The sequence below is a fragment of the Anomaloglossus baeobatrachus genome, chromosome 5 (genome assembly GCF_048569485.1).
Source record: "Anomaloglossus baeobatrachus isolate aAnoBae1 chromosome 5, aAnoBae1.hap1, whole genome shotgun sequence".
In the NCBI taxonomy this organism is placed as follows: Eukaryota; Metazoa; Chordata; class Amphibia; order Anura; family Aromobatidae; genus Anomaloglossus; species Anomaloglossus baeobatrachus.
In genome coordinates this window covers 218,093,475-218,118,396 of record NC_134357.1, presented here as the reverse complement: position 1 = coordinate 218,118,396, position 24,922 = coordinate 218,093,475, and the positions used below count along the sequence as shown (strand labels likewise).

At 45.2% G+C, this 24,922-nt stretch overlaps 1 protein-coding gene across 4 annotated transcripts in view; it reads left to right on the top strand.

Annotated features, from left to right (window-relative positions):
* TUBGCP2 (tubulin gamma complex component 2) overlaps window positions 1-24,922 on the top strand; it is a 948,782-nt gene that overhangs the window by 909,464 nt on the left and 14,396 nt on the right. The window lies entirely within an intron of this gene.

The window sequence follows — 24,922 nt, the reverse complement described above, 5'->3', positions numbered from 1 at the left end:
TGTTCCCCTGGCTTGTGTTGCATTATTGCAATGGTGAGACTAGTGCTATGGCCGGCCTTTTCACTAGCTAGAGTGAGTTCAGGGCAAGCAAGGGCCTAAGCATGTGATGATGATGGTTGGAAGGATCCGTATAGATAGAGACGTTAGTGAGCATATGGTGCTGACTCAGGTGAGTGGCAGAAGGGGACTCCTGTTCCTATCGCCAAGGCCTTCCTTCTGTACCACTTCATTGTTACCCCTGTATTGTGCCGCATGGTGAGTGGCTGTACGCTTCTCTGTGACAGATATAAGTGACAGAATCTCACCCTTCTGCTGGCTCACCAGATTGGAATCTCTGTGACGTTGGGGCTTCCAGGCCTATCCAAGCCTTCAGCACCCTGCTGACTGAGCATAGACGACCAAATTGTTCCAACCTTCTTCAAGCAAATTTGTGGGCTCAGCATTGAGCAGTAAAGCAGTTCTGTGATCGCCCAGCTGAAACAGTGGATCCTAAGCTGAAGTTGTGTAGAATGATTGAATATGGTGATAGGAGCAAGGTCCTTTTTCTACCTTTTGCTGAGCAAGAGGAAAAACTGGGAGTCATAGTCTAAATTATCAAAAAATAAGTCATAAACTAATCACTTGCAAAAATATAAAAAGTTTTTATTATATAAATCTATTTCTTGCTATAAAAATATCATATAGAATAAAATACATAATCATACAAAACAGGTTTTACAAAGAGGGATCCTGACGGTCAAACACTTAGGGGTACTTTACATGTTGTGACATCGCATCCGAAATATCATCGGGGTTACGTCGTTAGTGACGCACATCCGGCACCGGTAACGACATCGCAACGTGTAAATCTTAGATGCGCCGATAAACTATCGCAAAAGCGTCGAAAATCGGTGATCTGTGTAGCGTCGGTCATTTTCATAATGTCGGGTCGACCGCAGGTACGATGTTGTTTGTCGTTCCTGCATCTCCACACATCACTGTGTGTAAACCCGCAAGAGCGACAAACATCTCCTTACCTGGATCCCGACGGCAATGCGGAAGGGAGAAGGTGGGCGGGATGTTATGTCCCGCTCATCTCCGCCCCTCCGCTTCTATTGGCCGGCAGATTGGTGACGTCGCGGTGACGCCGAACGCACCTCCACCTTTAAGGAGGCATATTTCGGCATTCACAGTGACGTCGCCGAGCAGGTATGTGCGTGTGACGCTGCCGTAGCGATGATGTTCGCTACGGCAGCAATCACCACATATCGCATGTGTGACGGGGGCGGGTACTATTGCGCTCGACATCGCTAGCCGATGCTAGCGATGTCGCAACGTGCAAAGTACCCCTTAGGTCCAAACAAACAACCATGGGGGTGAGATTTTAGGTCTAAAGGCACCGTCACACACAGAGATAAATCTTTGACAGATCTGTGGTTGCAGTGAAATCATGGACATATTGTTCCATTTGTACACAGCCACAAACCTGGCACTGATTGTCCACAATTTCACTGCAACCACAGATCTGCCGCAGATTTATCTGTGTGCGTGACAGGGCCTTTAATCTATATGTACAAGAGAATGCTGATATACAAACATTAAAAAACATACAATTGTATGGATATTGCATCAAAGAATTTTATACTTCCAAGTGGATACATAAATGATAAAGATGGACCTAAATACTGCCGATAACTGGGGCCATAATAAAAATCAGATATCCATTCCAACAAGAATGTAAGTGCCCCAGACCTAATACACAGCAAATCGTAGGCAGTACTCACTTTCCCATGGTAGTATGGATGCCAGTTGAAAATGTGCCCTGACACGCACGTTTCAATAGCTTCCTCAGGAGTCCATGGTGTGATGTGTGTACGCCGTTGCAGATTTAAATACTCAAGCAAGATGGCAGCGGCGGCAGATCATTGGGCGCATGAGTGGTGTGACTCCGGCAGAGGTGCGCGTCGTCGGACATTCCCGGAAGTGACGCGGGTGTTTACTGTGTCGTCACTCAGACACCCACATCACCCCGTACGGAAGCCGGCAGATGCGAGAATGAACGGAGTGGCACAGCACATGCGTTACACTGCAGCAGGCATCTTGACAGCAGGTAAAATTGATGGGAACTAGAAAATACACATTATACGTAAGTCAATTTATAACTGTAGGGAACATCAACAAAAGTGTCCTGACCACGAAGCCAGAGAATCACATAACAATTATACATATTTATGTATGTCATAACGGCAGTGCTGACACCCAGTGAGTATACACCTATTACATGATAATCATACATAGTCCTATCCGACGCAGCACTGTCATATAAAATGATGTATATATTTCATACCGAAGTGGTGTACACCGACAAGACAATACTCAGAATATATATAAAAAGTGTACAAAAAAAGGATGTTCCATTATACAGACAAAACTCACTAAAAACTGATTTTAAAGAGCAAATGGGTTTATCTTATCATGCATCTAAAAGAATATAAACAGGATGCACATCCTCCTCCAAGGCGAATGTCTACATAATCTTCATCAGTCGATATACCAGGATATTTATAAAAATCCACAAGGAGAATAAAGTTGTCATCTCTTATTCTCTATTACTCGCCTGGCATCTTAATGAAGATTACAGAGTCCATCAATACAAAATTAATCTGTATAGTCCTAATAAAAAAACAAAGAAAGGAAAGAAGATCCTAAAAAGAAACAAAATCACAAAATTAAAAAAAAACGAGGCAACATAAAAGAAAAAACAGTACAACAGACAAGAAGAAGACCAGAGTCAGAATGGATCAAAGAAAGGGAGCAAACGAGAACTGTTCATTTAGCCCGCCAGGTGACATAGTCCCCAGTGTGACTATCCACCTACACTCGAGGCGCGCCAAGACCTGTTTAAAATTGCCACCTCTCGCGCTAAGGTAGAGTTTGTCGATGCCCCATACCTTAAGGGAGGACGGATCACCGTCATGATGTATTTTGAAATGTCGGGGGAGGGTCTTGAGAGAGTCAAGGTCGACCATCTCTCTCGCAGCTATGATTTTTCGCACATGTTCACGTGTGCGTACGTGGAGCTGTCTAGATGTTAAACCGACATAGGTTAAGCCGCATCCGCATCTTGCCAAGTAAATAACATGGTTGGTAAATGAAAAAGCTCGCTCGATGTTGCTACAAGATAGACACGACCCACAAGGGAAGCAACCCCATCTCGGTTTCCCTGTATTAAAGGGGAGAGTGTCTCTATGAACATAATGGCTATGAACCAAAATGTCTTTGAGATTCTTACCCCTCCTTGCGGTCATAAGTGGCCGATCTGGAAGGATCCCCCTCAATGACGGTTCAGTTTTCAAGACAGACCAGTGTTTCTCAAGGATGCGCCTGATTTCCCCCCACTGGTTATTATATGTAGAAATAAATCTAATCACTGGGGTTGTAGGTTTTTGATTAGTGGATGAAGATAGTAATTGGCTTCTGGGAGTAGCTCTGGCTCTAGAGTGACCCTGAGTGATGTTGCATGAGCTATAGCCTCTGATTCAGAACCGTCGGGAGAGATCCTGTGTCTGGACATCAAAGAACTGGTCGGAGGAGCATACCCTTTTCAGCCTCAAAAATTGTCCCACAGGAATAGCCCTGATAGTTGAGGGCAAATGGGATGATGTTGCATGTAATAAACTATTGACCGACGTATCTTTTCTGGATAGCTCTGTCCGACCGTACCAATATCTTGATGTCCAGAAAATCGATAACCTCACTATTGCTCCTGAAGGTCAACCTGACATTGCGATCATTACAATTTAAATCAGGAAAAAATGACTGCAGCTCAAGGTCGGTTCCCCCCAGATCATGAACACATCATCTATATATCGCAACCAGTACTGCACATAGGAAGCGGCCTACGCACCGTCACCAAAAATCTCCCTCTCCCAATAGCCAAGAAAGAGATTTGCGTACGACGGCACGCAGGCCGCGCCCATTGCAGTACCGCGTTTCTGGAGGAAGAACTGATCCTTGAACAAAATAAATTCTTTGTCAGGATGAACTCCAGGAGCTCTAGGATAAGGTCTTGCAGAGGAATCTCCCAACGGCTCGTTCGCAGGTAAAATCTAGCTGCTGCAAGGCCATCTCTGTGTTGAATACAAGAATAAAAGGTCTCCACATCTGCTGCCACTAAAATAGAGTCCGGATCTAAATATATTCCATCAATCCTCCTCAGGACGTCTGAAGTGTCTCTGACATAGGAGGGCAGCGTCTCAACTAATGGGTGCAAATAATACTCGATAAATTTGCAAACAAGATCGCATAGCCCTCCTATGCCAGAGACAATAGGACACCCTGGGGACACCGGGAATTCTTATGTATTTTTGGCAGCAGATAAAATGTTGGTGTTACTGGAAATTTAGTATGGAGACCCTCAAAATTTTTTTTAGTAATAATTCCCTGAGCCAGATCCACTTCCATGATACCAGCCAATTCAGATGAAAATTTTAGCGTGGGATTCTCAGTAAGAGGAATGTAGGATTCACGATCTCCAAGTTGTTTAAACGCTTCTCGTTCGTACATCTGGACAGGCCACACTACCATGTTCCTGCCTTTATCTGCAGGTTTGATCACTATTCCCTCCATGGCCTTTAGTTGCTGCAGGGCCTCACGTTGTTTAATGGAGAGATTATGGTGGTTCCCAATTCTATGGAGTTTATTAAGGTCTTCCACCACCAACCTATTGAAGATCTCAACCTGCGGACATAAAGTCATAGGGGGGAACGTGGTGGATTTAGGTACTACACTAGATGGAAATTTACCTATCTGGGTCGGTGTAGATTCCTCCTCCAGTGCCCTCAGAGTCTCCAAGACCTCCAAATCCTGGAATGTGAAATGTTGGGGTTCAGGGTCCCCTTTTGAGTGCAGCTTGTGGAGAATCCGTTTCCTCGATAACAGATGTAAGTCTTTAATCACTGTAAAGGAATCAAAGTTAGAATCGGGAGAAAAAGTAAGCCCCAAACCTAAAACCTCCACCTGCTGCTTACTTAATGTAATATTAGATAAGTTAATCACCGCAAGTTAATTTCTGCTTTTCTTATCCAAAATTTGTAGAGGTATCAGCTTCCATTTATGGCTGGAGCCCTTTTCAACCCGATTTTCTGTCCTCTTTGATAGATTAAATATTTCTGAAAATGTATTGGCCCGATTTCCCACAGACTGCACATCTTCAGTCGAGGACACTGATGAGAAGGAAAACCTACAACCCCAGTGATTAGATTTATTTCTACATATAATAATGTATTTTTATACATATAATAACCAGTGGGGGGAAATCAGGCGCATCCTTGAAAAACACTGGTCTGTCTTGAGAACTGAACCTTTCATTGTGGGGGATCCTTCCAGATCGGCCACTTATGACCGCAAGGAGGGGTAAGAATCTCAAAGACATTTTGGTTCATAGCCATTATGTTCATAAAGACACTCTCCCCTTTAATACAGGGAAACCGAGATTGGGTTGCTTCCCTTGTGGTTCGTGTCTATCTTGTAGCAACATCGAGCGAGCTTTTTTATTTATGATGGCGGATGGCTTGAGGGTGTATGGGATTAGACATTACATCTCTTGCAGCACCGACCATGTTATTTACTTGGCAAGATGCGGATGCGGCTTAACCTATGTCGGTTTAACATCTAGACAGCTCCACGAACGCACACGTGAACATGTGCGAAACATCATAGCTGCAAGAGAGGTGTTCGACCTTCTCTCTCTCAAGACCATCCCCCGACATTTCAAAATACATCATGACTGGGATTCAACCTCCCTTAAGGAATGGGGCATCGACAAACTCCACTTTGGCGCGAGAGGTGGCAATTTTAAACAGGCCTTGGCACGCTTTGAGTGTAGATGGATAGTCATCACGCTGGGGACTGTCACCTGGCGTGCTAAATGAACAGTTCTCATTTGCCCCCTTTCTTTGATCCATTCGGACTCTGCTCTTCTTCTTGTCTTTTGTACTGTTTTTTCTTTTATGTTGCCTCGGCTTCTTTTTAATTTTGTGATTTGTGTGTTTCTTTTTAGGATCTTCTTTCCTTTCTTTGTTTTTTTATTAGGACTATACAGGATAATTTTGGATTGATGGACTCTGTAATCTTCATTAAGATACCAGGCGAGTAATAGAGAATAAGAGATGACAACTTTATTCTCCTTGTGGATTTTTATAAATATCCTGGTATATCGACTAATGAAGATTATGTGGACATACGCCTTGGAGGAGGATGTGCATCCTGTTTATATTCTTTTGGATGCATGAGAAGATAAACCCATTTACTCTTTAAAATCATTTCTTAGTGAGTTTTGTCTGTATAATGGAACATCCTTTTTTGTACACTTTTCATATATATATTCTGTGTATTGTCTTGTCGGTGTATGCCACTTCGGTATGCAATATATACATCATTTTATACGACAGTGCTGCGTCGGATATGACTATGTATGATTATCATGTAATAGGTGTATACTCACTGGGTGTCAGCACTGCCTTAATGACATACATAAATATGTATACTTGTTATGTGATTCTCTCGCTTCGTGGTCAGGACACTTTTGTTGATGTTCCCTACAGTTATAAATTGACTTATGTATAATGCGTATTTTCTAGTTCCCATCAATCTTACCTGCTGTCAAGATGCCTGCTGCAGTGTAACGCAAGCGCTGTGCCACTCAGTTCATGCTCGCGTCTGCCGGCTTCGGTACGGCGTTACACGGGTGTCTGTGTGACGACACAGTAAACACCCGCGTCACTTCCGGAAATGCCCGATGACACGCACCTCTGCCGGAGTAACACCACTCATGCGCCCAATGATCTGCCGACACTGCCATCTTGCTTGAGTATTTAAATCTGCTATGGCGTACACACACATCACACCATGGCCCCCTGAGGAAGCTATCGAAACGTGCGTGTCGGGGCACATTTTCAACTGGCATCCATACTACCATGGGTAAGTGACTACTGCCTACGATTTGCTGTGTATTAGATCTGGGGCACTTACATTCCTGTTGGAATGGATATCTGATTTTTACTATGGCCCCAGTTATCGGCAGTATTTAGGTCTATCTTTTTCATCTATGTATCCACTTGGAAGTATAAAATTCTTTGACATAATATACATACAATTGTATGTTTTTTGATGTTTGTATATCAGCATTCTCTTGTATTGTGTTAAATACATATAGATTTAAACCTAAAATCTCACCCCCATGGTTGTTTGGTTGGACCTAAAGGGGGCTTTTCAAACTACGACATCGCTAATGTGATGTCGTTAGGGTCACGGAATTTGTGACGCACATCCGGCCGCATTAGCGATGCCGTTGCATGTGACACCTATGAGCGATTTTGCATCGTCGTAAAAACGTGCAAAATCGCTCATCCGTGATATGGGGGTCCATTCTCGAATATCGTTACTGCAGCAGTAACGAAGTTGTTCCTCGTTCCTGCGGCAGCACACATCGCTCCGTGTGACGCCGCAGGAACGAGGAACCTCTCCTACCTGCCTCCCGGCCACAATGTGGAAGGAAGGAGGTCGTCGGGATGTTACGTCCCGCTCATCTCCGCCACTCCGCTGCTATTGGGCGGCGGTTCAGTGACGCTGTTGTGACGTCGCTGTGACGCTGAACAAACCGCCTCCTTAAAAAGGAGGCGGTTCGCCGGTCACAGCGACGTCGCTAGACAGGTAAGTATGTGTGACGGCTCTGGGCGATGTTGTGTCGCACAACAGATGGGGGCGGGTACCCACACTAGCGATATCGGTACCGATATCGCAGTGTGTAAAGCGGCCTTTAGTGTTTGACTGTCAGGATCCCTCTTTGTAAAACCTGTGTTGTTATGATTATGTATTTTATTCTATATGATAATCTATTTCTTGCTATACAAATTATATAATAAAAACTTTTTATATTTTTGCAAGTGATCAGCTTATGACTTATTTTTTGATAATTTGGACTATGACTCCCAGTTTTTCCTCTTGTTCAGTAATATGTTAGTGTACTGGGTTTAGCCCTATAACAGTTGGCAATGGTCCTCTATTTTGCCTTTCTTTGTTGTATCTATGGCCCTTTTTATACCTGTCAGTTCTCATTTCAGGGTATTGTGTCTTATAGGATTGGTGTTAGATGGCTGTTTTCTCATTGGTCGCTAGTACAATCCGACTGCATAATTTTACTCTGAATTATGTATTTAAAAGGGCCGAGGCAATCCACATTTAACAGACAATAAGGCTCCATTCAGTATATGACATGTCACAATGGCTAACTTCTCATGATTTACCGAACAAAGGAACAATATGTTTGGCCTAATTAAAAACAGTTCACTCCCATACAAGTGGCCAGACACTGACACATCACATTTCTCCCCCTTCTTAATTGGCCCCAGAAAACTGCTGTACCCTGGCGAGGTTCACTGTTGATAGGCATTCCAAACATGATAGGCTTCCGGTCATCTCTGTCCTTTTTGTTGGGACAGTCTGCCGGCATTTCTGTGATTTTTGCACTTTTGGTAATGAGGTCAGCAACAAAAGCTCCCATCTATACACCTCCCCTGATTTCTTTCCTCAGGTCAGGCAGCCGCACTGCAGACTTTCTCTAAAGTGGGGTCCGTGAGTTGGGCTTCCCTAAACTCTTTATAATCTATCTCCTTGTCGTAGGTTGTTCGCTAAAATCACAGGTGTGGGAAGGCTGTCAATGAGTCCCATGTCAACCTCTTTCTGACCATCACCAAGTCAAACTGCACTTGTCCCAGAGGGATCTCTGAGACATAGCTGCCAGCCAGTGATATGGCCACTTGGTGACCTGGTAAAGGGTGTTCTGGGGGAACAATATCTGGGCCACCAGGAGAATGGAAGAGCCAGTGTCTCGAAGTCCCTTGGCCTGTATGTCACATACCTTGACATGCTGGATGAAGTGATGGAGTTTGGTGGGGTAGAATGTTGTGACCTGGTATATCACGTTCTCCACTGCTGGTGTATCCCAGAGGTAGAATCCATCAGACCCCGATGGTTCGTCTTGGTATACGTTGACCGACTAGGCCAGCAAAGGGACCCCAGGCATGGAGCCCCGGCTTTGGAGACTATCTTTTTCCAAGGCGCACGCACGTATAACAGCGTACTGGAATGGGCAAGTCACAGACCCTGCTTGTAAGTCTTTGTTATGATGGGGCTTCTGTTGAGTAGTGGGATAGTGCTGTTGAAGTAGCTGGTAGAAGGGGAGCTGGAACTCCCAAAATTGATTCCAGAACACGAACCCTCTTGATGTTTCGGGCCCCAATGCGGCCAACAACTACTGTATTCAAGCTGCTTGGGACTGGGTTGTGGATTGCAGACTGCTGCTGGATCCTTGATCTGGCAGACCGTTTAATTCGTCTGTGTCAACCTCTTCAGGGTCTTCGTCATTTTTAATAACATTCTGGGCATCCCAGTGGACCAATTGCTGGATCAAATCTGACTGACTGTCGTTGGCTCTGTCGAATCTGGCACATGTCCTATAGTTGCTTCTTCCTTTTGAGGCTTTATATCCACCATGGTCCTCTTCCAAAGGCTGAGCTGGTGGGTTGAGCATGGTGGCATCCGAAACCTGTATGCCTCACCTATGGCTTGCTAGGTATGCCTATATCCCTACCTGGATGTTTGACCCTTGGACGGTGTCTATGAAGACCAGTCCCCTGTAGCTCTCCCGGATCAGCTAGACTGAGTATTTTTTCACTGCTGTCAGTGGGTGCTCTCGTCTGCTGGCCTGGCTGTCTTCAGAAATACCACACAGAAAAGGGCTTATCCCACTGAACACTTGCACGCCTTTGCCTTGTGCATAGTTACATGGTTACATAGTTACAGAGGTTGAAAAAAGACCTAAGTCCATCTAGTTCAACCTTCCTCCACCAATTTCTACATTGTGTCCCTAAGTCACTTATAACCAATAATGTTGTGTGTACTGAGAAAATCATCCAGCCCTTTTTTAAAAGCTGTTATAGTGTCTGCCATTACTACCTTTTGTGCTAGAGCAGTCAAACTGTGGAATGCCCTAACTGTAAAGAACCCTTTCCTATTTAGCTGCAGGAATCGCTTTTCTTCCATTCGCAGTGTATGCTCCCTGGTCCATAGTACTGTCTTTGGAAGAAATAAGTCATGTGACAGTCCTTTATATTGACGACAATATGTATTTATACATATAAATGATATATCCTCTGAGATGTCTTTTTTCTAAGCTAAACATATCTAACTTTTTCAACTTCTCATCATATGTGAGGCCTTCCATTCCTTATAGTAGTCTAGTTAGCCGCCTTTGAACTGATTCTAACTTCTGTATGTCCTTCTTAACATGCGGAGCCCAAAACTGGATTCCATATTCTAGATGTGGCCTTACAAGTGATTTATAGAGGGGTAACAATACATTGGGATCCCGGGATCTAATCTCTCTTTTTATACACCCTAAAATTTTGTTTGCTTTAGCAACTACTGCATGAAATTGCGTACTGCTGCTCAACTTATTTGTAATGAGAATACCCAAGTCCTTCTCCTGTTCTGTAGTCCCGAGTTTACTTCCATTCAATGTATACGCAGTTATAGGATTACTTCGTCCTAGGTGCATTACTTTACATTTATCAACATTAAATCTCATTTGCCAAGTATCTGCCCATTCTGACATCTTATCCAGATCTTTTTGTAATATTGTATTATCAAAGTCAGGTTTTATTATCCTACATAGTTTTGTGTCATAAGCAAAGACTGACACTTTACGATCTATCCCATCCTCAAGGTCATTAATAAAGAGATTAAAAAGAATCGGTCCTAGCACAGATCCCTGCGGTACACCACTGCTGACTATAGCCTATTTAGAGAATGTACCATTTATGACTACTCTTTGTTTCCTATCTTTTAGCCAATTCCTTACCCAGTTGCATATAGTTTCCCCTAGTCCTTTCTTCTGGAGCTTTAGTATAAGGCTTTTATGTGGTACAGTATCAAATGCCTTTGCAAAATCCTGAACACTACTCATACAACACAGGGTGAGGGAACTTTACTAGTTCACCAACAGGCAAAAACGAGTCATACATTTTCAGCAAGAACACAAGATGGTACAAGCGACAGTCTCCCTTCTGCTGGGTCACTAGGGATTGCAATCTTCATGACTTTGGGGCTTCCAGGGCCAACTATCCCAGCCAGCAGCACGACGCTTTTGGCGGGCACCCACTTAGAGGAGGTAGCGGCAAGCTTAGGAATAGAGTTGAGCAATGTTCGAGGTTTGCTAATTTCATGTTCGAGTGATTTTGGGGGGGTGCTCGAGATCGAACGCGAACTCGAGCTTTTTCCTAAAAGCTCGATAGCTCGAGTTACGTTCAAGAACAGTTCGATCAGCAAAAAGCCTAACTATTTACTAGCTGGCTTTTCACTGTAATAGTGTGAGTCACTGTGACTCACACGATTATCAAATTTCAGCGTATAGTGTGCGGGGGGGACGCGGTTTAGATCTGTGCTGCTGAGAGAATGCTGATCGCCATTTTTTTTTTCCTAAGCGCGCGAGCAGTGGGGCGGGCCAGCATGTCAGCCAATCGCAGACACACACACAGCTAAGTGTACTTTTTGCCAGAGAAGCAAGGACATGTGTCATAGGCTGTGAATGTCACATGTCCTTGCATTATAAATACGGCCATTTTCCCTCACGCTGCCATTATCTGCCTTGTGTGTGTGGGTGACCGTCACCGCTCACGCCGCTCCTGCCGCCGCTCCTGTTGTGTATGCTATACACACAGCACTGTACAGATTAGGGACTGCTGTTTACTTCAGCCCTTATCAGGGCTGATTTCTAGGCGCTCAGAGCCATAACTGACTGGCAGGTCCGTGGAAACGCTGTATACAGCTTTAGATAACAGAGTCTGTGTACCTCAGCTCAGGGAATTCCTTGCTGCATTTTATCATTAGGAGGGATAGAAAGTGAAGCTTCCTTTACTGTCCTGGTACCCACAGAACCCGGCCACAGTACCCACCTGCCCCATTGGCCACGCTATTTTTTTTATAGCAAACAGTGCTGAAACTTAGTGGCATGCAAACAGTTTTTTTTATCCTAAATTAGTGTCCCACTGGTACCAAGCAAGTTCCACCACCGTGCATGCTAGCCTCCTGCACATTTTGCTACTCTATTTTTATAGCAAACAGTGCTGAAACTTAGCGGCATCCAAAAAGTGTCTGCTATACTACATTGTGTTCCACTGGTGCCAAGCAAGTTCCACCACCTGTGCATGCTAGCCTCCTGCACATTTTGCTACTCTATTTTTATAGCAAACAGTGCTGAAACTTGGTGGCATCCAAAAAGTGTCTGCTATACTACATTTAGTGTCCCACTGGTGCCAAGCAAGTTCTACCACCTGTGCATGCTAGCCTCCTGCACATTTTGCTACTCTATTTTTATTGCAAACTCAGAGAATTCCTTGCTGCATTTCACCATTAGGAGGGATAGAAAGTGAGGCTTCTTTTACTGTCCTGGTACCCACAGAACACGGCCACTGTACCCACCTGCACACTTTTGCCACGTTATTTTATTTGCTCAAAGAACTGACACTTTTTCTGCCATCCTAAAAGTGTCTTGAATACTAAGTTATTGTTCCTTTGCTGCCAAGCAAGTACAACACATGTGCATTCCACACTCCTTTCCATTTCCTGTACGCAATTATTAACTGCAGGTAGTCCAGCCAAGTTGTGACGAAGGTGCAGGCGTGTATATAATGTTGCCTTCATCCCATGGTGGTTCTCTTGATGTGTGACAGAGCTCAACAATACCATCTGTTTCCACTTCCAAAACAACTGACGACCTGCCAATCACACTCCCGGTTGTGGGTAAAGGTGTGGAAGTTCAGCGTGAAAAAGCATGTGTGACTGCTGTCCCCACTGCACGCAGATGCACTTGATGGGGCAGGAGGTGGTTGCACAGCCCCGCTAGGCCGCATTGTAGCACAGTGAATTTTCCATTGCGACTTATGCTTCATTTTAAGTCGTGTACAGGGTGGGCTGCACAGTATGCAGCAAAACCACGCAACAGGAAAATGACTCTAGGCAGTTGAGTTGAAAAATGATTGTTGAACTTTCCCAAAACAAACCATAAGAACCATGTATAAAATTGAAAGAATAGAACAATCTATTCAGTTGCCTACTACCTGGTAATCCCTCTGCTTCACAGCAGTAAAGTGTGTGTGTGTGTGTGTGTGTGTGTGTGTGTGTGTGTGTGTTTGTGTGTGTGTGTGAACACGACTTACCAGTGGTGCATCACAAGAGCTTCCAAGTTATGTACCTAAACATAGACAAAACCCATTACCCCCCCTGACAACCCTTGTTAGCTGAAGCCTCATAGATAAGGCAGATGGTACCACTGTGAATGCAAACCACACAGCTCTGCAACACAGTCATGGAAATCTTGTAAAGCAACAGTCAATGCAAATTTGTGTCGCTGTCCCTCTATGATTTAAACTGTAAGTGACAATTTGACAGTGCAGAGGCAGCAAGTCTTATTGTCTATATAGTCGGCCTACCCAGAACAGATATGTGTTTTCCTAATAAAACAAAGTGTTGTGTGCACGCATTACTGTCTGGGCACAGCCTACCGTACCCGGTTTCTGTGATGTCCATTTGCCAGAAATACAGACTTTACGCTCCTCTCACGGTAAACAGAATAGACAGCACCAGAAGAATGTTGGTCTGTGGCACAGGATGCTTCTCACTGGCGTTACGGTGCTCCTCACCAAACTCCAACACGACGCCACTCACAATTGAACAAAGTGTTTCCGCGGTGGCTCCTTGCTGTAACACACAACTTTAGCTTTTACTTCTGTTCATATACAGCATCTCCAAGTCCACTGCCGAAGACCAATTTGCTATTGCTATAGTGACCAAACAGACAAAGGCAGATCAAAAAAACAACAGCCCCTTGTGTGTAGTCTGCAACAATGCATGCAATGAACGGCAAATAAGCATGTTGCTTTGACAGTGGCTAAAGCTGAGCAATACACCTTCATGCTATCAATTCATATCCATGTGACACTTCATGGAGGAAGTACTCAAAGGTGTGAGTTTTTGCCTTCTACTTAGAGATTGTTGTCAAATCTTACAGATTACATAACTTGGGTGATCATTTGAGATGTCAAAAAAGTCCCAGGCTAGGCAAGGCTTATAGCCCATGCGACCTGCAGAGCCAACATGACTTATGCTCAGAGGCAGAGTTGTGGCCGAGGATTAAGTTGTTGACGTGCTTCCAGTACTTTGTCTCTGTCCAGGAAGACGCAACGTAACCTCGTCGTCAGTAGCATCCTCCTCCACCTTCTCTGCTGACCTCATCGACTGGATGACTTTGGTTTGACAGTAAGTGGGGTCTCCAAACTCATCATCACCCTGTGTCTTTTCATTCTCCTTGTCCTGAGTCCTCCGAGACAACCTCTTCCTGCCCTGACCGAATAGTAAAGTTGTCGTTCCAATCAGGTATCTGAGTCTCCTCATCATGTTCCCCATTGTCTCCACCAGGAGGATTTATGGTTTGGAAATGAGGGTGTACATTATGCTCAGCACCTTCTTCATTGGGGCCTGGATCCGACTCACAAAGCTTCTGGCTATCTGTGCAGATCATTTTCCCTGTCTCCTGGAACTCGCTGCCTCAACACGTCAGATTATCTGCTACACCCACAAGCTTCAAACGGAACCTGTAAACTCATTTGTTCAGAAATGACTATAACCTTCAATGACACCACCACCGTGCGTAGCTGCCGCCCAACGTACACCACACCTACTGTCTCCTCCCCAAAATACTTTACAATGTAATCCCGCAAGGGCTGGGCCCTTTTACCTCTGTACCAGTATGTCTATTGTTACTTGTATATGTATTCTGTATGTAACCCCCTTCTCATGTACAGCACCATGGAATCAATGGTGCTCTTTAAATAAATAAATAATAATAATAATAACTTCTTTGTCTGTACTCACTGCAGCTTTGGAGCAGACCTCTGATTCCCAGGCTATAGTGTGACTGAACAGCTCTGCAGACTCAACCATCTCTGTTACCCCATACTCTGCAGGGCTGGTGGAAACTTGAGAGCTGTTGGGAAGCAAGTGCGATTGGGTTGACACCACAGAGGAATGGAGTATTTGGGATATTGAACTTGAGGTGGAGGACTGGCCACTTTATGGAGCACTTGAGATCCATTGAAGCAACTGCTGTTTCGGTGCCTCATCTACATTTGTTAGCGATGGTCATGTCCGTTAAAAAAAGGGATCATATCAGATTATCCACGGGAAGCAGTGCACCTGTTATTTTGGCAGTTATCTGTTGTTACAAATCGGTGCCACCGTAAACGCAAGCAGCGTGCTGCGGTTCCAGTTGCGCCCAGACGTCAGCTGCCATTTAGGGCTGTGCCTCCGGTTGCCTAGCTGTCTGCTTTGTCCTCCATGTCTAAGTATGGAGAGGCGGCTAGTGCGCATGCGTGTGCCGATTTACCCCATGCGCAGCCTAACTCCAGTGTTTCGCCTAATGAGTATGCTCAGCCTGACTGTGCCATTCCTGAGGCTAAGTCCTCATTTCGGACTACAGCGCATACTCCCACAGTTAGTGCGAAAAGCCTCTTTGCACAGGTACTAGCACTCCATGCCGTGTCTAAGTTCTGTGTTGTGCCTAGACAGCATGCTGAAGCTGATAGTCTTTTTTCTGAGATTGCATTTCATGCTACTGAGCATGCTCAGGCACTTACTGCATCAGAGGCTAGGTCCGGTAATGAACTCTTTGGCCCTACCCCTGATGTGGGGGGCCCATATAGACCACAGGGCATCAGGTGTCCTGACGATGTGGCCAGGACACTCCGAACTGGCTTGCAGAGGCCCGCCCCTATGACTTGTCACCTCATTATTGTTGGTCAGACGCTGACTGGTGAGGTGTTTGTGTCGTGGCTGCCATGAGGTCATCATTGAAGTGGCGGTTCCGAATAGGACGGTAGTTATGCCACTCATGACGTGTCACTCTGCTTTTGTCTCCAGGAGTTGCATTGCGGTCCACCCTGGGTTGTGGCGCACCCAGGTTATAAAAGGGGCTGGAGCCAACAAGGAGGTGCGCAGTCTTCTATTATGCTCAGAAAGAGCACACCTCCATGTGTTGAACCCATTGCGGCTTTAGGCCAGAGGTAGGGAGGGATAGGGCTCCGATGCAGGCCGCCACCACAGTTGGTAACGCAGAACTGTTAAGACCAGCTCCTGTCCTAACAGTCCTGCTAGTGCAGCACAGGGGCATTAACTGGGTTGCTGCTGCAAAATGCGCCTGCTGTCCACAGGTGTGGCCCCTACGCACACGGAGAGTGTACACAATGGCCCCTGTGTTAACAGAGACTTCCTGGGCTGGGTGGGTGTGTGGACCCTGTGACGCTAACAGGGATCACAGTCTCCAGATCCGAGTGTCGTCTAACTCGGTTCAGGCTACTATTAGTTTCAGAGCCACCCAGCTCTGTATCCTCCACCTAACCTTCCAGTTGCCAACCTCTCCTTTTCCATCTGGGAGCACGGTGGACACCGACTGGCGATGGGGATATATACCTTTCTCTTTCTTTTCTTAATTTTTTTATATAGCGGTAACATAGTATTTACTACCTTATCCAAATCTGCCACTCCCACCGTAACAGATGGTGTTTCTTCACCAAATTTTACTGTTGCTTAACTAACAAACCCACGGACACAAACTTGTTTCCCCTTTCCAACACACCTGTTCCCCTTTCCACCAGCATCTATCCTTTTTCAACTCATTTTGTATATGACCAAAATTGCAACTCTGCAGGGACACCGTACTCAACGCCGTCTCAGCACAGCAGCCAGACCTCGGTCCCTCAGATGTGGACAAGTAAAAGACCATTTCCTCCTGTCCATGACAAAGCGTTGAGATTCACTCTGTGCAGCACTGTTGTTTAGTGGAAAAGCAGATCTAAGATTGCGTACCACCTTCTGCTGATACTCCTGCAGACGTGCGTCCCTTTCTATGGCAGGACTTTATTTTGCAAAATTTTGTCTTGTATCGGGGATCTAACAGTGTGGCAACCCATTAGTTAGCATTACTTCGAATTTGGACAATCAGAGGGTCATGTTGTAGATAGTGCAGCAAGAAGGCGCTCATGTGTCTTGCGCATCCAGGAGGACCAAGTCCTTGCTGTATTGGTGGCGGAGAGGTGAGAATCATGCTTCCTTCCTCTGCCCTCTCCCCCCAACCTCGCACAACAGAAATGTGATCAAGCTCTCCCTCATCTACTGAGTCTTCCATGCCCATCACAAGTTCGTCCTCCATTTCTTTCTGGGCTCCTGCACCTTCCTCAACAGTTTTGCTGATACTATGCGCTACTGTTGATACTGTTAATCCCTCTCCCCCACCGTACCATGCCTGCTGCCTAGGTGCCGCTGACCATCTGGACTTTGGAGATCTTGTTATCCCTTCCACATATGAATCCTCCAGTACTTCCTCCCCTTCCTCTTCTCCCATCACCTGACTCCGAATAATGTTTACAGTGTGCTCCAGCATGTAGATGACCGGAATTGTCACGCTGAGAATGGCATCGCTAGTGCTAAACATCTTCGTCGACATTTTAAAACTGTGAAGAAGGGTGCATAGGTCCTTGATCTGACTCCAGCAGCGTGATCTGCACCACCTCTGGATCAGGTTAGCCCAGGAAATACGTCATAACGTATTGCAGCAGGTCTCGGCGGTGCTGCCACAGACGCTGCAACATGTGCAGGTTCAAATTCCTGCGTGTCGGCACATCGCATTTCAGGCGTTGAACCGCCAGACCGAAAGACTTTAGGAGCGATGAAAGTTGTTGAGCTGCTGGGTGTGAACGGTGGAAGTGAGCAGATAGCGAGCGTGTATGCTGCACAAGGCCATATAGGCCGGGATGGTGGTTTAAAAATTGCTGGAGAATCAGGTTCAACACGTGAGCCATACAAGCCACGTGTGTCACATTGACCTGACGAACGGGCCGCAGCCAGGTTTTCATCATTGTCGCACACGGCTGTTAAGTCACCACCGGAGTCCGCTCCATCAATTTGTACTCCGGTCGCCAGGTGACAACGTGTTCCTTTCGTGCATAGTGCTGATGATGGGAGAGGAGTCGATGCCAGTGGCGCAGGTGGATGCAGGTTATGCTCACCCACTGCACTGCGTTACCTTCAGATATGCAGAACCAGTGGCTGAATGTAGGTGGTGGGTGTCTCACAGATGAAGTACCATCATTCAGCTACAACCAATGGAAAGACACCACACCCTTTTTTAGGCCCATCCTGTCTGCTGACCACTGCCATAAATAGCTCTGAACCTCTGGTTACTGTTACCCCCAGTTCTGATTTGTAATTTTGTGTTCTTGTTTCCTGACTACTTTTCCTGCCTGCTGTTTATGTACCTCGTTGGCCGATCCGCATTTCACCTCTGCTTGTTTTATGATTAAGTCCTGGCCGTCCCATTCTGTTCCTCTTCCTCAATTAATGTTTTGACCCTGCCTGACTACTACTCTCTGGAACTACACCCTTCCACAGGTATTGATCACCTTGGGCCCTGTGTAATTCAAAATCCCTGTATAGGGGTTAAAGGGTTTCAGGGTTCTGGGGGTCCTGCTTGGTGAGTGGCTTCCCTCTAGCCTATCCTTTACAGCCCATCTGAGTGTGTGGATGTAGGCAGTCATTACATCGTGCTCTCTGCAGAAAGCCATGTAAGCCGGGATAGTGGTTTAAAAATTACTGGACAACCAGATTCAACACGTGAGCCACACAAAGCACGTGTGTCACATTGTCACGGTGAAGAGCCGCTCCCAGGTTTGCATCATTGTCGCAACCGGCCTTCCCTGGCTGCTGGTTGAGTGGAGACAACCATTGATAAAACTCGGTCTCACTCTCCAGAGCTTACCGTCCACAAGTCCTCAGCGGTGTGACTCACAATTCACAGACATTTGAAAGAAAAGAGTCGACCGCCTGATGCTGTTGAGCTCTGCTGCCAGCATAGTAAAGAGGTGTGTGGGATAACTTGTGCGCAGTTACAACGTGGGTGGCCTGACCACACAGGGTTTGGGCGGAGGTGTAGGACCCAGACGAGGTTGAGGAGGCAGAAGCAGTGTAGGAACTTCTACATACAGAGGAAGGATTGACACACAACTCGTGGGGACGGCAAGACTTGTACAGCAAGCCCTTCTCCATCTCTCCCCATAGTAACCCAGTGCCCAGTCAGCGACATGTAACGCCTCTGTCCATGGTGACTGGGCCAAGTATCTGTGGTGAAATGCACCCTGTCACACACAGAGTTTCTCAAAGAAGCGGTGATGTTTTGTGCGACATGCTGGTGTAGCGCAGCCACGCCTTTGTTGGAGAAGGAGTGGCGACTGGGCATCGGCTCTTGGGCCACTGCAATGGGCATAAGGTCTCAAAAATCCTCTGTAAAAAAAGTTGGAAAGGCAGCATTTCTGTTCCCAACAGTTTGCAGATGCTGAAAGTCAACCTCTTAGGCATGTCATGCCCTTCAAAATTCATGTAAAACATAGCGAGGGGACTCCAACCACAGTCTCCCTCGTTTCCATAAATTGGGCCCCACACACACCACTTGACTGGCATCAGTTGTCCCCCATTTTCAATCTTACAAAGATGCATTGCATGAAGCACTCTCGAAAATACACCTGCCTTTCGCCTCCCCTGGATGACACAGGGGTAGAAAAGTCCTCTTTAATCCATGACTTGTTCATCTTGGCTCCTTTTTTCAAAAGCGAGGGGACTCCAACCACAGTCTCCCTCGTTTCCAAAAATTGGGCCCCACACACACTACTTGACTAGCATCAGTTGTCCCCCATTTTCAATCTTACAAAGATGCTTTGCATGAAGCACTCTCAAAAATACACCTGCCTTTCGCCTCCCCAGGATGACACAGGGGTAGTAAAGTCCTCAATGATCCATGACTTCTTCATCTTGATGAACGTTAGTCTGTCCACATTGTCAGTGGACAGACGCATGCGCTTATCTGTCAGCACATCCCCAGCACCACTGAAGACACGTTCCGAGAGAACGCTGGCTACAGAACACAAGATCCCCAAGGTGTAGGTGGTGAGCTCAGGCAATTTATCCAGATTGGAAGCCTAGAATGAGCAAGGCTTAAGTGGCACAGTAATGGCATCGATATTCACTTGCATATACTCATGTATCTGTGTCTCCTCCTCTTTTTCCTCATCCAGCTGTTTAGTTTTTGCATGAGTATTTGTCCTTGTCACTGTCCCATGTGTTTGTGTTGTCTTGGGAGTTGTTTGTCACCTTTTGGACACCTTTGAGGGTGTTTTCTAGGTGTTTTTATGTGTTTGTGATTGCCTCCCATTGTTTTCAATGGGGTTCGAGAGGATCGTCGAACGGCTCGCCGAACCGAACTCGAACGCGGCCTCCGTTCGACGAACCGAGCCGAACTCGAGCCTCTAGAGTTTCGCTCATCTCTACTTAGGAACCTAACCGAGCAAGATATTTAGGCAAGCTACTAAATTGTCCCAACCTGGGTTTATAAACATATTTGTGTGCTCAGAGTTGAGCGAGCAGTACAGCAGTTCTGTGATCTTCCAGCTGAAACCATGGATCCTAGTTTGCAGTCCTGTATAATTAATTAATCTGGTAACATGAGAAAGAACCTTTTTATACCCTTCGGTTCTCCTATTTGGGTATTTTGTTTTACACGATTGGTGGGAGATGGCTATTCTCTCATTTGTCGCTAGTGCAGTCCAACTGCATAATTTTCCTCTGAATTATGTAGTCAAAAGGACTGATGCAATCCACATTTAACAGACAATAGGACTCCAGTCAGTCTGACATGAAAAAATGGCTAACATCTTTTGATTCACCTAACAAAGGAACAATACGATTGGCCTAATTCAGAACAGTTTACCCTCATAGACGTGGTCAGACACTGAGTTTTCACATACTTCATTACCTTACCTTATTTTACTTTCTTCTATCTTTAACTCCATTCTGAAAGAGCTGGCTTGTCTGTGTAGTTCATTCTGTCTTAGTAACTGATTTGAACAGCACATTAATCTAAGAGCCATACGTAGAGATATATACTCAGAGAGTGAGTTTCCCTGCTCCTCTTCTCCATACTCAGAGTAGAATAGTGGCTGAGCATGGGGAAATGGAGCAAAGAAGTTCACTCTTAGTAGATATCTTCACTAGACCTACAGTTCAAATCAGCTAGGTTACTAAGACAGAGTGAGCTAGACAGATAAGCCAGCACTTTCATTATGATATTAAAGGTAGAGGAAAGCAAAATATGTTAATGAAATATAGTGCTTTACAAAGATTCATAATGTTATAAAGGCTGATCAATAAATAAAAAAAGGGTTTTGTTGGGGGAACGTGTCCTGGCCACGATGGAGTGAGGCTGCTTGAATCAGGAGCTCTCCTGCCCACTCCGATTATAACTTCCCTCGAGCCACCACATTATATTGCCTACCAAGAAGAAGCCGACATTCACACTCACCAAGAATCCATTTGCTGCGTCTCCAGGAATGGAACGCTTCCTGTGTCCTTGGGTCACTGCCTCGCCACCGGCGCTGAAATCAAAGATGGTGCAAGCTCCACAGCACATCTCCTTTTTGAGGCTTTTTGCTGTGTTAGCAATGGTGGGAGACAGAATGGAGCGTACGCACCAACGTACTGTGGTTTGCCCCCTTACACTGGAGATCACCTGGGTGTACGGTGCTCACAGGTCAAGGGAGAGAGGGAATGCTGCTTGGTCTGAGGGGATCATTGCACAGGTGGAACATATATTGCTGGAGCCTTGGGATTCTCCACAGATCACAAAGAAGCTGAGCCTCTACCCTGAAGGGGACACAACAGCTGGTAGTTACTGGTGACCTTCCCCTCCTGCACCCAGAGCTCCATATAAGTCAAACAGATGGACCTAATAGTTGAGAAGATTGTCATCCCACCAGCAGGCTCTCAATACACTACAGGGGAAAATGGCGTCTATGGAATGTAGGATCACAGCTTCTGAAATATCACATGAATCCTTGGAAAAAAGGGTGGCCCAACTACAAAAAGGCAAGTCCACTAGAGTGTCCCTGAAAGACTTTGCAACACTATTAGATGATCAGGAGAATAGGGGTAGGAGGAACAACATCAGAAGAAAGGGATCCCTGAAGAGTGGTCATCTGAGCAATTACATTCTAAAATCCTGGCCATCTTTAATACAGTTACCAACCGGCCCCTGGATGGTGTATATAGATTTTACAGGGTACACAGAGTCTCCAGACCCAACCTGAGGCCCTCTAATACCGAATGGGATATGCTCTGTCACCTGCAATCCGTTACAGACAAAAAGCAATACAAAAATCCTGGTCACATGGCCCAGTGGAACTGGAGTGGGCAGTTGTGAAGCCTTCCCAAGTAATGTTTACTCGGACCCTGGGAATTAAATGCACCCCCCCCAAACCCCTGCTGGCCTCATACAGATGGGGGTACCCATTTCAGCTTATTATTCGTAAGGGAGTATCTATATTTGTTTTGAAGACCTGCCTGACTTATTTACCTTCTTGGGATTGGGAGCTGTTTCTATCCTAGACTGGCTATCTCTGGACCCTTCAGAGTATCTTCCAAATAGAGAGGCAAGAGGAGGAGAACATCACAGATGATTGGCCACACTCGGGGGATACCCCCGATGCCAACAAACATGGACACAGGCTGTGATCTACCTATGTATTGATGCCCAGAATGTCCCTAGGTTAAATAGCTTATAGTGGACTTTGCTGATTACATTGATTATGGGATATTTCCCCTTCCTGTAGTGTTACGGAGTTCCCAGCACATTGGTAATGTGGGTATATATGTATATTGTCAGTTTGTTCAATGGTTTCGGCAGGAATTTAAGAGTTTGCCCACACAAACACGTAGCTGGCAAGGTGTTTCTATACCAGGATTGGGCAGTGAGAAGGGCTCCCTGCAAACAGTTACTACCGTTCCCTTTTTCACTTGTAGGCTCTGGGCTGGTCCCAGCGCCAGCCTGCATTTCATAAGCTATATATCTCCTTTTTTTTCTTTCTTCTCTTTGTCTTGTGATTTTCCAACTCCAGGAATTCATTTCAAGCATGAAGCTGATGTTCCAGACCAAACTAAGTGTGATCATTAAACGTCAAAGGCCTTCAAAGTCCCGAAAAGCACTCAATTCTTCTAAATCTGTTGTAGAGATGCCGTCTGCAGGTAGCCTTTGTTCATGAAACTCATTGCTGCTCAGACAAGCAATATAAGCTCTCAGATAGGAGATTCACGATTGTATATCACTCTCAATCTCCTGATTCACGATCTAGGGGTACCAGCATTCTGATCAATTATTCCCTGGGAGTTGTTAGAATCTTGTTTTGATTAGGAGGGCAGATTGTTAATATTAAAGAGACACATTGCATCTCAGGTCTATACATATATATATATATATATATATATATATATATATATATATATTGGCATCTGTGTACTTGCCGAACGTTGAACATTGTCCTTCACTCCTCCATTACCTTGACATATGTAGATCTACTATTTTTTATTACCAACCCAGGTAATTCATTCCCATGTTTAATGTCGGAATTGAAGAGATATTCTTCCTTGGCGAATTTTAAGATCAATCTAACTAAGTTGGAGACTCTGAATATTAACCTCCCTCAGGATTTAGTCTCTTTACTGAAAAGTTAGTTCAAATTTCATTGGGCAAATCAGTCCCTGAAATATTTAGCTATCAAAATGTCAGCTGATGCTGACAAAACTCCCTATTCAAATTAGAAATTGGTGCAGGAAGGAAGGGTTCGGGTTCATGGAGAACGTGGCCGACTTCTCAGTCGGCTACAGGCTCTACGGTAGGAACGGGCTGCACCTCAATGGGGAGGGTGCAGCTGTGCTGGGGGAGAAAATGGTCAGACGGATGGAAGAGCTTTTAAACTAGGATCTGGGGGGAGGGAGAGTAGTGGAGCAAATAAGGGGATAGATAGAGCAGATAGAGACAGTGAGATGGTAGGGGTCAATGAAGGATTAGGGGGGGATGGGACATGCAAGGAACGTAGGGAGGCAAGGAGTAATAATGGTGTTAATAGTATTAAATGTCTACTGGCAAATGCAAGAAGTCTTGCGAACAAAATGAATGAATTGGAGACTCTTATGTCAACCATGGATTATGATGTGGTGGGCATTACGGAAACCTGGCTGGATGAAAGCCATGGCTGGGTTACAAACATACAGGGTAATACTACATTTAGGAATAACAGGAAAGACAAAAAAGGTGGTGGAGTGTGTATAATTATCAAATCTAACCTAAAACCTGTGTTGAATGATGACATTGAGGGGAACTGCAGCAATGTAGAGTCAGTATGGGTAAATGTACATGGGGAAGGGATTAATGGAAAAATGCTAATTGGAGTTTGCTATAAGCCTCCTAACATACCTGAACAAATAGAGGGTGAAATGCTGGAACAAATTGAAAAGGCAGCTAATAATAATAATAATAATCTGGTTCTTATTATGGGGGATTTCAACTATCCAGACATACAGTGGGACATAGAATCTTCTGGTTGTGCTAAAAGCTGTAAGTTCTTATCTACTATTCAAGACAATATCCTCTCTCAGATGGTAGATGAACCGACCAGGGGAGATAATTTGCTAGATCTGGTCCTGTCAAATAGACTGGATACCATTTCAGACCTACAGATCCAGGAGCACTTGGGCACCAGCGATCATAATATGGTAAGCTTCAAAGTAATATTCAATAGAACATTTCAAAGGGGAAATGTGAAAACCTGGAATTTTAGGAAAGCTGATTTCAACAAATTAAGGGAAGAGCTTAAATGTGTACATTCGGACAAAGTCATGGTAACTGGAGATACCGAACATAAATATGGAAAGTTTAAGGATATACTGCTAG